Source organism: Salvia miltiorrhiza, chromosome 8 (assembly GCF_028751815.1).
Source record: "Salvia miltiorrhiza cultivar Shanhuang (shh) chromosome 8, IMPLAD_Smil_shh, whole genome shotgun sequence".
In the NCBI taxonomy this organism is placed as follows: domain Eukaryota; kingdom Viridiplantae; phylum Streptophyta; class Magnoliopsida; order Lamiales; family Lamiaceae; genus Salvia; species Salvia miltiorrhiza.
The window spans coordinates 54389999-54404028 of NC_080394.1; the positions used below are offsets into that span (position 1 = coordinate 54389999).

The 14030-nt window shown below is 42.5% G+C and overlaps 2 long non-coding RNA genes across 2 annotated transcripts; one reads left to right on the forward strand and one right to left on the reverse strand.

Moving 5' to 3' along the window:
• Positions 1-1754: 1754 nt before the first annotated feature.
• Positions 1755-4435, reverse strand: LOC130999202 (uncharacterized). Its single transcript, XR_009093436.1, has 2 exons — positions 2800-4435; positions 1755-2343 (listed from the first exon to the last, which is right to left on the reverse strand). It is a non-coding gene; the product is annotated as an uncharacterized LOC130999202 (long non-coding RNA).
• LOC130999201 (uncharacterized) lies at positions 2295-5352 on the forward strand. Its single transcript, XR_009093435.1, has 3 exons — positions 2295-2430; positions 4444-4506; positions 5013-5352. It is a non-coding gene; the product is annotated as an uncharacterized LOC130999201 (long non-coding RNA).
• Positions 5353-14030: the final 8678 nt, after the last annotated feature.

Sequence of the window (14030 nt, forward strand, 5' to 3'; positions counted from 1 at the left end):
GGAAGAGAGATAGCATACGCATCATGAAAGCTTAGACCACATGAATTGAACTATCTAACTCATGATCTAGAACTAGTTGTAGTAGAGACACCACCTATATGGATTTAGATGTGAGATGTTCACAAACCATAAAAGTTTGAAATATTTTTTTTTTTCGAGCAAATGAATCTTAACATGAGATAGATGAGATGGCTCGAACTAGTGAAAGACTATGGCGGTGCTAATAACTACCACCCAGACAAAGCTAACATGGTAGTTGATGCCTTGAGTCGTAAGACTCAACTTAAGTTGGGATCTCCCCTCACTCAGGAAGAGGAACCCATGAAAGATTTTAGTTGAATGAATTTAGAAGTGGTTCAACCACTAGAATCTGTAGAAGGGATTATTGCCACGAAGATAATAACACCCAACTTTTTAGGAAAGCTGATAATGAAACAAAAAAAAAAAAAAAAAAAAAAAAAAAAAAGGAATGAGACCTTGGAGAAAATACGTTTAGCAATAAGATCAGGAGACGTATCATGAGACGTGGATAATGCGTTGATGTTGATCAAAGATTGTGTGTGTTCACACGATGAACAATTCAGAGATGAGATAATGAACGAAGCTCATGACACGCCATATACTGGCCACCCGGGAAGCATAAAATGTACAAAGACTTGAAGGAAGAATTCCGATGGAAAGATATAGCTACACTTGTTGAGAGATGCCTAGCATGCCAACGAATGAAGGCTTTGCACCATAGACCATATGAAAAATTACAACCATTGGAGATTTCATAATGGAAGTTAGAGCACTTTGCAACAGATGTCGTGACTAGTTTACGAAGTCGAAAAGAAAGAATGCTGCCATCTGAGTAATAGTGGAGCGACTTGCGAAATGAGCTCGTTTTATATTAATACTGATCACATACGGATCAGACAAGTTAGGCCAATTATATGTTTGAGAAATTGTGCGTTCCACGGTATGCTCGTGTCAATCACTTTGGACTGAGATTCGAAGTTTACGTCCAGATTATGTATAAACTTGTAGAAGAAATTAGGCACAAGGTTAAATTTCAGTACCACCTTTTGCCCACAAACATATAGATGGTTGAGAGAATAATTCAGACTCTCGAAGACACGTTAAAAGTAGTACAAGGCAAAGGTGAAAGTGATGAACAGTGATGTCATCGATTAAGTTTGCCTACAATAATAGTTACCGGGCAACAATCAATATGACGCCTTATGAGGTAATGCATGGAAGAAAATATAGATCACCACTCTACTGAGATAAAGTAGGTGAAAGGAGAATTTTAGGACCAGACACGATGATTGAGATAGTCTGACAGAAATCAAGATGAGAAAGTACCCAGAACCTTTTTGCAATGATATGCAAATTTCGGGACGAAATTTTTGTTAAGAGGGATAGTATGTAGTAGCCCGCTATTTTATTTTATGATTAAGAGCAATAAATGCAATATTTATTTTTACATATTTCAGTTGATTTAATTCAGTGATTAATATTCAGTTAATTCAGCTCAGAGTTCTGAATTAGATGTCATTACCTGAGATGACAACGATTGAATTATTGAGTAGTCAATGATTTATTTCAGAATGATAATTGACTTAGCAAAGTCGAGTTATTATTTTATTTGTAATCGAAATATTATTTCTATCTATTACTTTACTCAGTTGTGGATTTAATCCCGACTAATAGAGCGAGTTAAATTAGATATTTAATTCGCAGAGGCTTTATAAAGATTAGTAGAATACGAAAAAAAAATTAGATTTATAGATCCTCAATTGATACAAAAACTACTATGGGATTCTATTTGTCACCTCAAGACTTTCCAACACTTACAATCATAGCATACTACACGCATGCTCTCCAACAAATACTATCAACAATCATTTCTACACTACTATTCACTATCTAGTGCAAAAAGAAGAAGGAAAAGAAAAAGTATGAAACTTTATCAAAAGAAGGAAAAGAGAAAAGGAGGAAAGAAGAGAACGTGTGAGTGCAACAAAAAGGTGAAAGAAACATCAATTACTGTTACAGCACGCCCCTTCCTTCAAACTCTGCGGCCACCTACTCACAGTCATGCTATAGTACAAAGTAGCGGTCTTTCAGCCGCACACCTTATACCTAATCCTATTCCTTCACTTGTAAGCTCTCTTATGGAATTAAGATAGTCAAGTAGCCAACTTCACTTAAAAAAAAAAAATACAACACCAGCCATAATTCTTTTCCTTCTTTTAGGCGCACCAAGGTTCAGAGAGGGAGGGTTGTTTCTTTTAACTCCAGCCTTGATTTCGAAGAGGTAAGTTGTAGCTTGAACTTCCCCATTCTTCCATAGTTCACCTGCATTCGTTAAGGAATCATTTTTATTTCAGTTATTCTCCTTCTGAAATCAATAGCAGCAGCCACCAAACACCAAACAATTACAAGGTAATTGCTAAACTCAGTTATTCTAGTCAATGTTACATGCTCATACCCATCAAGGCATCTTTTAACAAAAAAATACTGAGTTCATAAATGAGTCTATATACTTAAGGGGCTTAGCAATCACAAAGTCAGTAAGAACTCTTATGATATAGAAACAACTACATGCTTAGTTTAATCTCTTGCATAATCGAAAATAGGAATCAAGATGATTTATGGCCTGCACCAAATTGGAAAAACAACTAGGCGTCGCGAACCATGTACAGATATGCAATAGAGCCTCCCAGCAACATATATGCAATAATAAAATGGCAGCAAGAAGTGAGTGACGTATACAAAACAAATCCCTATTATACTGTAGAAATAAGTTCGAACTTAGCTTTGCCTTGAATGATGCTGGCTCGCCGGAGTTCGAGCAGGGGCAGCGATGGTTCAGAAGCCGGAGCAGCGGCTTCAGCAAGATAGTATCTTGCTGAAGAATGGGGAGAGCGGCGCCAGGGACAAACGGCGACCGCTAGTCGCTGGGTTTACAGACCCAACAACGACGACTGATCTGCTACAACACGGGGAAGAGAGGAGCAGTCGAATTTGTTTCCGGTTGAGTAATTTAGCGTCGGCCTCGCCGGATTTTCAGATTCGAGGTGACGGCGCTGCGATTTCAGAGAAAGAGCCAAGGGCACGACGACTCCCAACGACCCTCGCCGATTCTGAACCAGCAGCAGCGTAGCTGAACCGAGAGGGGACGACGCCGGGGTTAGACACGGAGACAGCCAACGCTGGATGGAGCTGGCGGAAGTTGAACGGCCGGGGAAGGAGAAGCCGACCGGAGTTGAAAGGGAAGGCCGATCTGATTTTGGGGGAGAAAACCCGTTTGAAACTTCAAGGGAGAATTGGGGCTTTGCTTTTCCTTCGTGGAAGAGACGAGGAGCGAGGCGGGCTGCTGGAGATCAGACCAGCGACCTCGATTCCGGGCAAAGCAGCTGCAACTCCGGGCGGCGGCGTTACCTCAGCAGCGGCGACGTCCGGCGATAGAGCTTCCACGCGTGTCGGCGGACGGCGGCGGTTGCACCAGATCTTCACCGATATTAGAGGCATCGACCACGCCGGTTGAGAGAAGCGGCACTGGAGTTTTAGAGCCTCGGAAACAGCGGCCTGCTTCGCCGGAGAAGATCCGCGACGGCGGCGATTTGAGAAATGAAGGAGTTAGGGTTCAATTCCTGATTTTGATTGAGCATAACTTGAGTAGAGAGAAGACAAGGCCGTTGAAGGCGTAGGCTTCGCCGGATTATCAGGAGCCGCCGCCGCGACTGCGACAATCGACGAACGGCGACAGATTTGGGCATGTGCCTGTGAGCGGAACCAAGCGAGAGAGGGAGAGGTTTGCTGCGAGTGTGTGTGTAATTAGAGAGAGGAAGACCGATTGATGAGAGAGAGAAATGGGCTGATTGGAATTGGGCCTTTATTTTCTTAATTATGGGCCATTATTTTATTTCTTTCTGTTAGGTCAGTTTATTTATTTCAGATGGGCCGCATTCTTGGACCAGTATTAATAGAAATGGGCTGATCTTTTTAAGAGCTGTATATTTAAGCTGGGCCAGAGTTAGAATGGACTGTATGATTAGATGGTTTCCAGGCCCAGTTCCTTATCTATTTATTTGGGCTGTCCTATGTTGCTCCCTTTAAATAATGAGGTTGCCTTATTATTTTATTCTAGTTCGATTAAAGACTAGTCTAGATTTGATTAATTGGATTCAGCTATTTATTAATTTAGGACGAGGTTATTAATTAGTAAATGGGTTAGCAAACCTATGAGATGAGTGGATTAATTAAGATTAATAACTCAATCTCATAAGACGAGCTGTAATCCTATAGTTTGGATTATTATTAGAATTTTTTTCAGATTATTATCCCAGAATAATAATTAAAGGAATATGAGTCATGCATATTTATTTTACGCATTCTCATTTATTTGAGAATTTTCATCGAGCTAAGGTTTGACCTTATGTTCTCGCATTCAAGGTTAAGCGCAAGAGTAAGAGCTAGTCAATGAGTTACTGAACTGTAGCAAAGCTTCACTATCAGGTGGGCATTACTTTCATATATATCAAATGAGTTTAAATATTACGTTCAAGCAAGTTATTCCATGACTAAATTAATTGAAGTTATTTCAAATATTGTCTTGCCATAAAATATTTAAATTTCAGTATGATATCTATCTGATGTGACTTTTATCATGTAATCGAATTCGGGTCTTGAGCAGTTGATAGCTATCCTGCCAGGGCTAGTGTACACCAGTGACCGTGAGTCATCTAGCGGGTTGGCCGGTCAAGTGACCGTGAGAGGTGGCCACCTCTCCGGCACACAGTTCCAGATATGATAGATTACAAGAGAACTTAGACTGCAGTCGAACTTTAAGAATCACAAATGAACTTAGTAAGCTTGGGCCTTTTTAGCGAAAAACTCCCTTGCTGTACTGTTTATGATGGCATGACAATTTACAGTTTTGAAGCATGTATTTTTTATACTTAGGCATACGTGCCCACTGAGTACTTTTGTACTCAGCCCTGCATATATTTCTAAATGTGCAGGTTGAGTAGCTGCCGATGGTGATGAAGTGACGAACGAGACTCTTTTGTCTTATTATGTATTAATGAACTCTAGGGATACATGTCTTCATACATGTAATCAGAACCTTATTCCGCTGCGTACTCAGAAGTTTTATGTTATTTTGGCTAAGTCGGAGTTATCCGAACTTACTAGTTATTTGAGTCTATACGACTAAACCTCCGTTATATTATAAATATCCCTTTTGTTAAAAATGATGAAATGCGATTCTTCCTTGTTTGATTATTTCCCTTTCTACCCCGCTTCTAATCTCCCTCCATTAGTCACGGTTTCCCCGGCTTAATTATCCTTAATTAGGGCCGGTCGTGACAGCGAGTCACGGAAGGGGTGAGTCGGGTGACGAGCCTGTCCACCTGGGCTGTCGCGGCGACGCAGGCTTTTGGTCTTGGAGTTGCAGGCGAATCGTCTACCGGCGAAGGGCAGAAGAGTGTAAGGCGAGTCAAGTCAGAGGCTGGAGCCTGAAAGGGAGAGGAGCGGCAGGTAGGAAGGGAGGAGTTGGAAACTTGGAGTTCAGACTTGTGAATTAGGGTTTTTAGATAAAAAAATTAGAAAAATAATGATATATTATAAAATATAAATATATAATAAAATATTAATATGTATCGGTTCGGTTCAGTTTAAAACCGAACCAAAAATTAAAAACCGACACCGAACCGAAAATTTTCGGTTTTTAATTTTAAAAACCGAACCGAAAACCGAACCAATAGAATCGGGACCAAACCGCACCAATACGGTTCGGTTCGGTTCGGTTTTGAGTGTCGGTTCGGTTTCTGCTCACCCCTAGTTTCCACCCTCCGACGCCGCTTACAGCCTGGAATAACCGCACACTCCAGCCTGCCTTTCTCTCTTATTTCAATTTGCTTATCATTCTATTTTGCTATTCTGATACTGACTTGAGCGTCGGAGGCTCTACGGTCGACACCCCCACCCGGTGCTCAACCTAGGGCTCTTACGTGTTCTTGTGTTGACAGGTTGCTAGTGCCCAATCTATCCGGACTTGCAGACGTCAACTTCAATTGTAGATTTTAGCCTCTACAATTTGGCGCCCACCGTGGGGCCCTAGCAATCAAGCGAATCAACGCACTTTCTGTAGATCTCTACAAGCATCAATCATGTCTGACGGTCGCGACGGATCTGAAACTCCTGACGCACCCCACGTCGTTGCTCAAACTACTCAGGCTGACCTAGCCGCCCAGATCTCCGCACTGACTGAACAGATGAATCAGGAACGGGAGAGGTGCAAGAAGTTGGAAAAGAAGAACGCCAACTTGTATGACCGTCTCGAAGCCATGGAGCCTATCGAGATCATCGAACCTCCCGGCTTCCGAGCCCAAGTGTCTTCCATGCAACCCCTGGGAGATACACCGATCACTCGCAAGGACGGATCCAACCATCTCATGAGGGATCCGTCATCTTCGGTAAGAAACCGCAATGTCGTTAGTAACCTGACTGATCCAGGCTGTGCTACTTTGAATGCAGGAACACTCCGACATGATGGAACAACCACCATCGGAGGACAACTCACCCGAACCAACTTCACCACCCCGGGCATAACAATGAGCAATGCCGTTGTAGGAGGCACACAACCTACTATACTGGGGCCCAACCTGGCGGTCGCGCCAAGCCAAGTCAACCAACAGGCGGACGGACCCAGTCAGAGGGAGATCGCCCAAGAACAGTTGTTTGGGAATGAATTCGCCCAACCAACCGCGATCGGCCCATATGCAATCAGAGACGAGGACCTGGCAAGAAAGTTGGCCGAAATGGAGGCCCTGATCCAGCGAATTCCTGGTGTCCCGGCACCCATCCACAAAAGCTCAGAGAATTGCTACGCCGACTCGCCGTTTGTGGATGAAATTGCTCTAGTTGAAATGCCCGTCAAGTTCAACTTTCCAATCATGCAAATGTTTGATGGAACAACGGATCTGACCGACCACATAGCTCAATACAAGCAACGGATGTTCACTGCAGCAATTCCTCGTGAATTGAGGCAGGCCTGCATGTGTAAGGGGTTCGGTTCTAGTTTGACAGGACCGGCCCTCCAGTGGTACACTAACCTTCCCAATTATTCTATTTCAAGTTTTGCTCAACTAACCGATATATTTGTGCAGCAATATGCTAGTAGCAGGAAACTTGAAAAGATATTAGAGGATCTTTACGCCGTGATCCAACGACGTGACGAGTCCCTTCGAGACTACATAGGTCGATTTAACAAGGAGAAGATGTCCATTACAAATTGCAGCACCCAGACATCGATCACTGCCTTTCGAAAGGGTCTCCTGCCCGACTCGGACCTCTACAAAGACCTCACCAAATACCCTTGTAGAACAATGGAAGATGTCCTCGCCAAGGCATGGGCACAAATCAAGTGGGAGGAAGATCAATACAGCCATCACCGATCTTCACCAAGCAGACATACTGGATGAAAAGAGAGATACGTCAAGACTACGGCTTGCATCCTACCAGCAGAGTGTCGCCAGACACTACAACCGGCATATTCGCACTCGGACGTTCAAGCTGGGCGATTGGTTACTCCGACGTGTATTCCAAAACACCAAGGAGATCGGAGCTTGCAAGCTGGGTCCAACCTGGGAAGGTCCATACTTGATCACCAAGGTGTTCGGCAATGGCGCTTACAAGCTGCAGGACAAAGATGGGCGCGACATCAGCAACAGCTGGAACGCCATCCATCTTCGGTCTTATCATTTCTAAACTTTCCATTCGATTATTTATTTTTTTTCGTTAAGTTTATAATTTTTTCCACACTGTTACTAACAATTTTACCCAGGCCAAGTCGGAACTACATCGGACTTGATCCCGTCAAAGGGTATGTAGGCAACTCTACGGAGCTCAGTCCGACCCAAGAACTACATTTGGCTTGATCCTCGCAAGAGGTATGTAGGCAACTCTCCGGAGTGCAGCCACCAACCTCAAATCTACATGTCTCAGCCTGCGAGATACAAGCCGCTAATGATGACTCACCTACACGGACAACGTCAACCTGGATCTATAAGGAAGAAATCATCATCACAACATAGAGTCCAAGACCTTTGATCTCTAGCCATCCAGTCAAAGGAACCACCCAGCTTGGAACAATCAACGAGATAGCCACAATTGGTAGAAATCAGTACGACCCAAATCTAATGAATTCCAACTTGCTTCGACTTCAATTATTGTGTTTGGACAATTCAGAGCCAACAACTCTACAATTAGAAGATTTTGATTGGTAAAAATACTCCCAAGTCGACATGTTGCATGAAACTATATAATCAGTTAGCACTCCAAGGTGGGACACAACTCGCCCAAGTCAAACGCAAATGACAAGTTGGCTAATATCAGACGATTCCAACTTGGACAACCAAACGAAATCAAAGTCCAGCCTGGCCTTGTTCAAATACAATAAATCTTCCAACATTGGGTCCAGGCTGGTGCAACAAAATGAAAAAAAAAAAAAAAAAAAGCTGCAACTTCAGCAAATTCAGATGCTACACAACTATTGCACCATTTTCAAATTACATACAGAAATTGGAGACCTCGGTAAGGCACGGTGCCAATAAATGAACAACGAAATGTAAAAACAAGCAAAGTCAATTGTATGCTTGTCCGCCGCCAGCCTCTGTAGATTACAGCAAAGAACCACTGGATTCAACCCCCTAGCTCGGCAAATCCCACGCCGCCGCCGCGCGCCTCGCCTCTCCATCCACCAACAACAAGAATCAAAGCTGCGAGAACTCCTCACTCAAACTTATCCCAAATTACAAGAACTCCAACATTCAGCACAAATTTGCTCGCCAACATCACAATCCCTTTTTCCCATCCCAGAACCTCCAATATTCGGCTCAAATTCTAAAAATACGTCATCTGATCTTCTGTCTCTGTAAATAATTCGAGGCATACAGCGATGGTGAAGATACAACAAGTTGTCGAAAATTCGGTTGGACCTCCGCTGCCGCCTGTGAAAATTCCGACAGAAGGCAAAAATCCGATTGGACCTCCGCTGCTGCCTCAGCCCGTCTCTATCACCTCGAGAAGCAGCAACGGTCGCCGGCGACACCACGTCGACCGCCACGTGCCTCGCCACTCCCTCCAATCACGATTATATAACACAACGCCAAGTTTTGATTCCAAGACCTGAATTTCTGGGGAATCTGAGCGAAATAGCTCATTAAAACATGGCCGAAAAATCTGGGTTGAAGAACTTAGGGGCTCTGCGCTCGACCCAGGACTACGACCGCCCACTACCTCTCCTTCTCGAATCAAGCAGCGAGCGACGCCGCCAACGCTGCCCCCATTCCTATTTTCTCTAATCGATCTCTGAACTCCGGCGACATCCCATGAAAAATTGAGCCACACCGAGATAAGATAATGCTCGAAGAGAAAGAGAGAGCCACCCCTTCCAGTTTCGGCCTCCGGCGAAATCGCCGCTCGGCCTCACCCCTCTCCATCTCAGTTACCACCGCCGTCAATCGAGCGACGGCGCCAACTCCAAACCTCAGATCCCCAACTTTGAAACAACCAAACAAACTTCTTCTCCTTCGATTATCCGACGAAAGGCGACGCCTCCGACCACCAGTCGCCCAACAGCCCCCAGGCTGCCTGAAAAACCCTAGGCGCACCCAACGCCGCCAAACTTCTCTCCGGCTGGCCAAAACCCGAACCGCGCCGTCCGACCGTGAGAACGGCGGGGACGGTCGTCGACTGCTCGACGGGAAAGACGAAACGAGATAGAGAGATCTAAGATGAAAAATGAAATATCCCCATTTTCTTTTCTTTTGGACCAGACGGAGAAACCAAGAAAGAGAACTCCTTTCCTTCAAATTTTCGAAACCAGGCTGAAGCAATTAGTTGTCTCGATAAATGAGCCAGGCTGCAGTAAATAGAACCATTTGACTATTTTCGACTGAACAAATTTCGACTGGAGCAATCAGGTTGCGAATTTCGACTAAACAAAGTCAGGCTGGAGTTGAGACAAATTGCAAAATTGAATTCAATATATGGCATACAAGCTGGAGCAGTGAAATATTTCAACAAATAAGCCAGGTTGGAGCAAAAATGTAAAGGGTCGAAACTCCAGACTGGAAGCAACTGAGTATTTCGACAAACCAGCCAGGCTGGAGCAATTAAAAATTTGCCTATTTCAAAATAAGCCTGGTTGGAGTAAAACATGAAAAGGTTCGAAACTCCAAGCTGGAAGCAGTTGAGTATTTCGACACACCAGCCAGGCTGGAGCAATTAAAAATTTACCTATTTCAAAATTTCAAGCCAATAAATACTTACCTATTGAAAATTAAGGTTCGAAACTCCAAACTGGAAGCAGCCGAGTATTTCGACAAACCAGCCAGGCTGGAACAATTAAAGGCTGGAGCAGTTAAAAATTTGCCTATTTCAAAATTCCAAGCCGAAAGCTACTTACCTATTTCAAGTTATCAAGCTCCAAATTTCAAAAGAACAAGGGGAAAAGAAACCCCCAAGCTGGTGAAGCGCTCCAAAGCTCTACAAGCTGTATTTCAAAAAAAATAAACTTCAAGATTGATCAATCACTCCAAGCTTATGAAGTACCAAATCCCACGTTGGCAAACCGATCCAACTTGACTCACATATTTACTGGCATTTAAAAATCCGAACTTGTCCACGCCGTCTACTTTGAAAGACTGACGTGAAACATCATTTTGAAAGACTGACGTGAATTTTTCTACAAACCGATTGGTTATACCAACTGAGATAACCCGACGTTCCGAGACATTCACCTCTACGGAATAGCTATAATGACTCTCCAATTAGAAAATTCTAATTGTAGAGTGGGGGGCTAACTGTAGTGGGCAAAATTCGTCAACATGACCCGTATCCAATCAGCACTCCAGGCTGGCTCAGCAAGCCAAGCAACCTGGTCAATCCAACCCAATTAATCTTTCAAGTTGGACCAATGAGCTAAACAGCCCGGTCAATCCAGCCCGACAAACTTCAAGTCCAACTTGTCTCAATAGTCCGGTTGGATAAATCGCACTTGGCCCAAACCCATCAAGTTAGCTCGCCAATCTGGCACGACCCTAAGAGGCCCAGTCAGTCAAGCATATTGGTCCATCTAGCCCAAGAAGCTATAGATCAACTTGAATCGATAACCAGGCTGGAGGTATCACATCCGGCCCAAGGGTTACCGCCCACCTTGTTGACGAAGTCACATGACCTAGCCATCAACACTAAAAAATATCTTTCGCCAAGCTGACACAGTCAAAGGATGAATCTTTATGATCCCGTCCAAATCGCAACAACTTGGAAGTGGAAAGCGTGGACGGATAAGGTCAGCTTGTAAAACCCTAGCGGCTGGCTGCCCTTTATATAGACAGACTGACTAGGTTACAAAGGACACGAAAAAATCTTACTTGCTATCGACTCCTTGAATTATCTCTACTCCGCCGCCTAGCCAACCTGGCCTATCTCTGCCTTCCATATTCCATTATCACAACACACTGTCACCGTTTCCACTAGGGGTGAGCATCGGTTCGGTTCGGTGCAAAACCGAACCAAAAACCTAAAACCGAAAACCGAACCGATAGTAAAAATTGAAACCGAACCGCACCAATTGGGGGTGCCAAACCGAACCAAAACCAAACCAGAAAAACCGTCGGTTTCGGTTCGGTAAACCGAACCGACGATGCATTTTTTTTCTCAAGGGTATACGAAATCTGTTTACCAACTAATAATCTCTTTAATTATTAAGAAGTCAATTTTCCAAATGCACAATCACATCATACGCAAATTCAATTAGCCATTGATACACAATCAAATTAAGCTCCATATAAGATAGTCGTAGAAGACTAACAATCTATGATTCTCAATCTTCATATCCAAATCTAACCTTTCTCATATCAACACAAATAGAAGCTGGAAACTGGAAGCCGGAAGGGGGCCGCTGGAAACTGGAAATCGGAAGGGGGCCGCTGGAAACTGGAAACTGGAAGCCGAGCAGGGGGCTGCTGCCGGAGGCCGAGTCTGGGCTGTTGGCGACGCGGACTGGAGTGGCGAAGGGCAGGCGAGTCACGGAAGGGGTGAGTCGGGTGACAAGCCTGTCCACCTGGGCTGTCGCGGCGACGCAGGCTTTTGGTCTTGGAGTTGCAGGCGAATCGTCTACCGGCGAAGGGCAGAAGAGTGTAAGGCGAGTCAAGTCAGAGGCTGGAGCCTGAAAGGGAGAGGAGCGGCAGGTAGGAAGGGAGGAGTTGGAAACTTGGAGTTCAGACTTGTGAATTAGGGTTTTTAGATAAAAAAATTAGAAAAATAATGATATATTATAAAATATAAATATATAATAAAATATTAATATGTATCGGTTCGGTTCGGTTTAAAACCGAACCAAAAATTAAAAACCGACACCGAACCGAAAATTTTCGGTTTTTAATTTTAAAAACCGAACCGAAAACCGAACCAATAGAATCGGGACCAAACCGCACCAATACGGTTCGGTTCGGTTCGGTTTTGAGTGTCGGTTCGGTTTCTGCTCACCCCTAGTTTCCACCCTCCGACGCCGCTTACAGCCTGGAATAACCGCACACTCCAGCCTGCCTTTCTCTCTTATTTCAATTTGCTTATCATTCTATTTTGCTATTCTGATACTGACTTGAGCGTCGGAGGCTCTACGGTCGACACCCCCACCCGGTGCTCAACCTAGGGCTCTTACGTGTTCTTGTGTTGACAGGTTGCTAGTGCCCAATCTATCCGGACGTGCAGACGTCAACTTCAATTGTAGATTTTAGCCTCTACAAATACTCCCCACGTCCCAACGAAAGCGATGCTCTTCTTTTCGCCACGGGATTTAAGGAGAATAAGATTGTAGTGTAAAAATGTGTAAAGGTGTGTGGGGCCACATTGTTTGTAGTGTAAAATTATTACCAAAAAAGAAAATGCACCACTTTCGTTGGGACGACTTATAAAGGAATACGCACCGTTTTCATTGGGACGGAGGGAGTATAAAAGAGGAGTATCTTTTTTTAAATTCTTTTAAAAAAATCATTAATTTCTATTATAAAAATAATGCAAATGGATGTTAAATTAAAGATTGTGAAAAGATCTTTAATTTGATATAAAAATTATAAAAAATAAATTTGAGATTATTAAGTTATGATCGATTAAAATATTAAAATTATTTTTTGTTCGCTCTCATTTATTTATAATGTTTAATATCGTACTCTATTTTCATTGTATTTTCGTTTATTGGTGACAAACATAAGCATATGTCAGTTTTTTCCTTTTAAAAAAGTTTACATGATTTTTAAATATAATTATTTAAACTACAATAATTTTTAATGCAATTAAGGAGGAGAAAATTTGTATTAATTTTAATATGAATTTGTAAATAAAATATTAGTTATATATCTTAAAATTAGAATTTAACATATTATATATATTTATTTAATTATGTGTACAAATTATTTATTTATTCATATAACAATTTAATAATATACGATTTGGACTTTTACGAGCCAAAATTATTATATTAAATGATGGCTATTAATTTAGTTATATTGATGCTTTAGTGTAATCGTAACCCGTGCATCGCACCGGAGAGCGTACTAGTTTATATGATGTGATAGTTTACACATTACCCAGATTTTGATTGAATGAATCCACAAATGAACCAAAACAACATTAGATTCTGAGATCATAATTCGATTTTAATGGAGTGCCTATGATATCAACATTTTATATACTTTTATTTTTCTGAGTAATTAGTGTATTTTGCGGTAAATATCCCTTAAATATTTAAGGGATATTTGCCGTGTATTATTAAGGGATATTTGCCGCAAAATACATGAATTTTCAATAAATTCTAATTTTTCCCACAATCTTTAAAATTTGAAAAAAAAAATACACAATCTTTCGATTTTTTCTGATTTTTCCCACGGACATAAAACACTTTAAAATAGAAGTTGATTTTAGGACTTTTAACTTATATTTTTTGATACATAGGCGTGGGCGATAATAAAGGT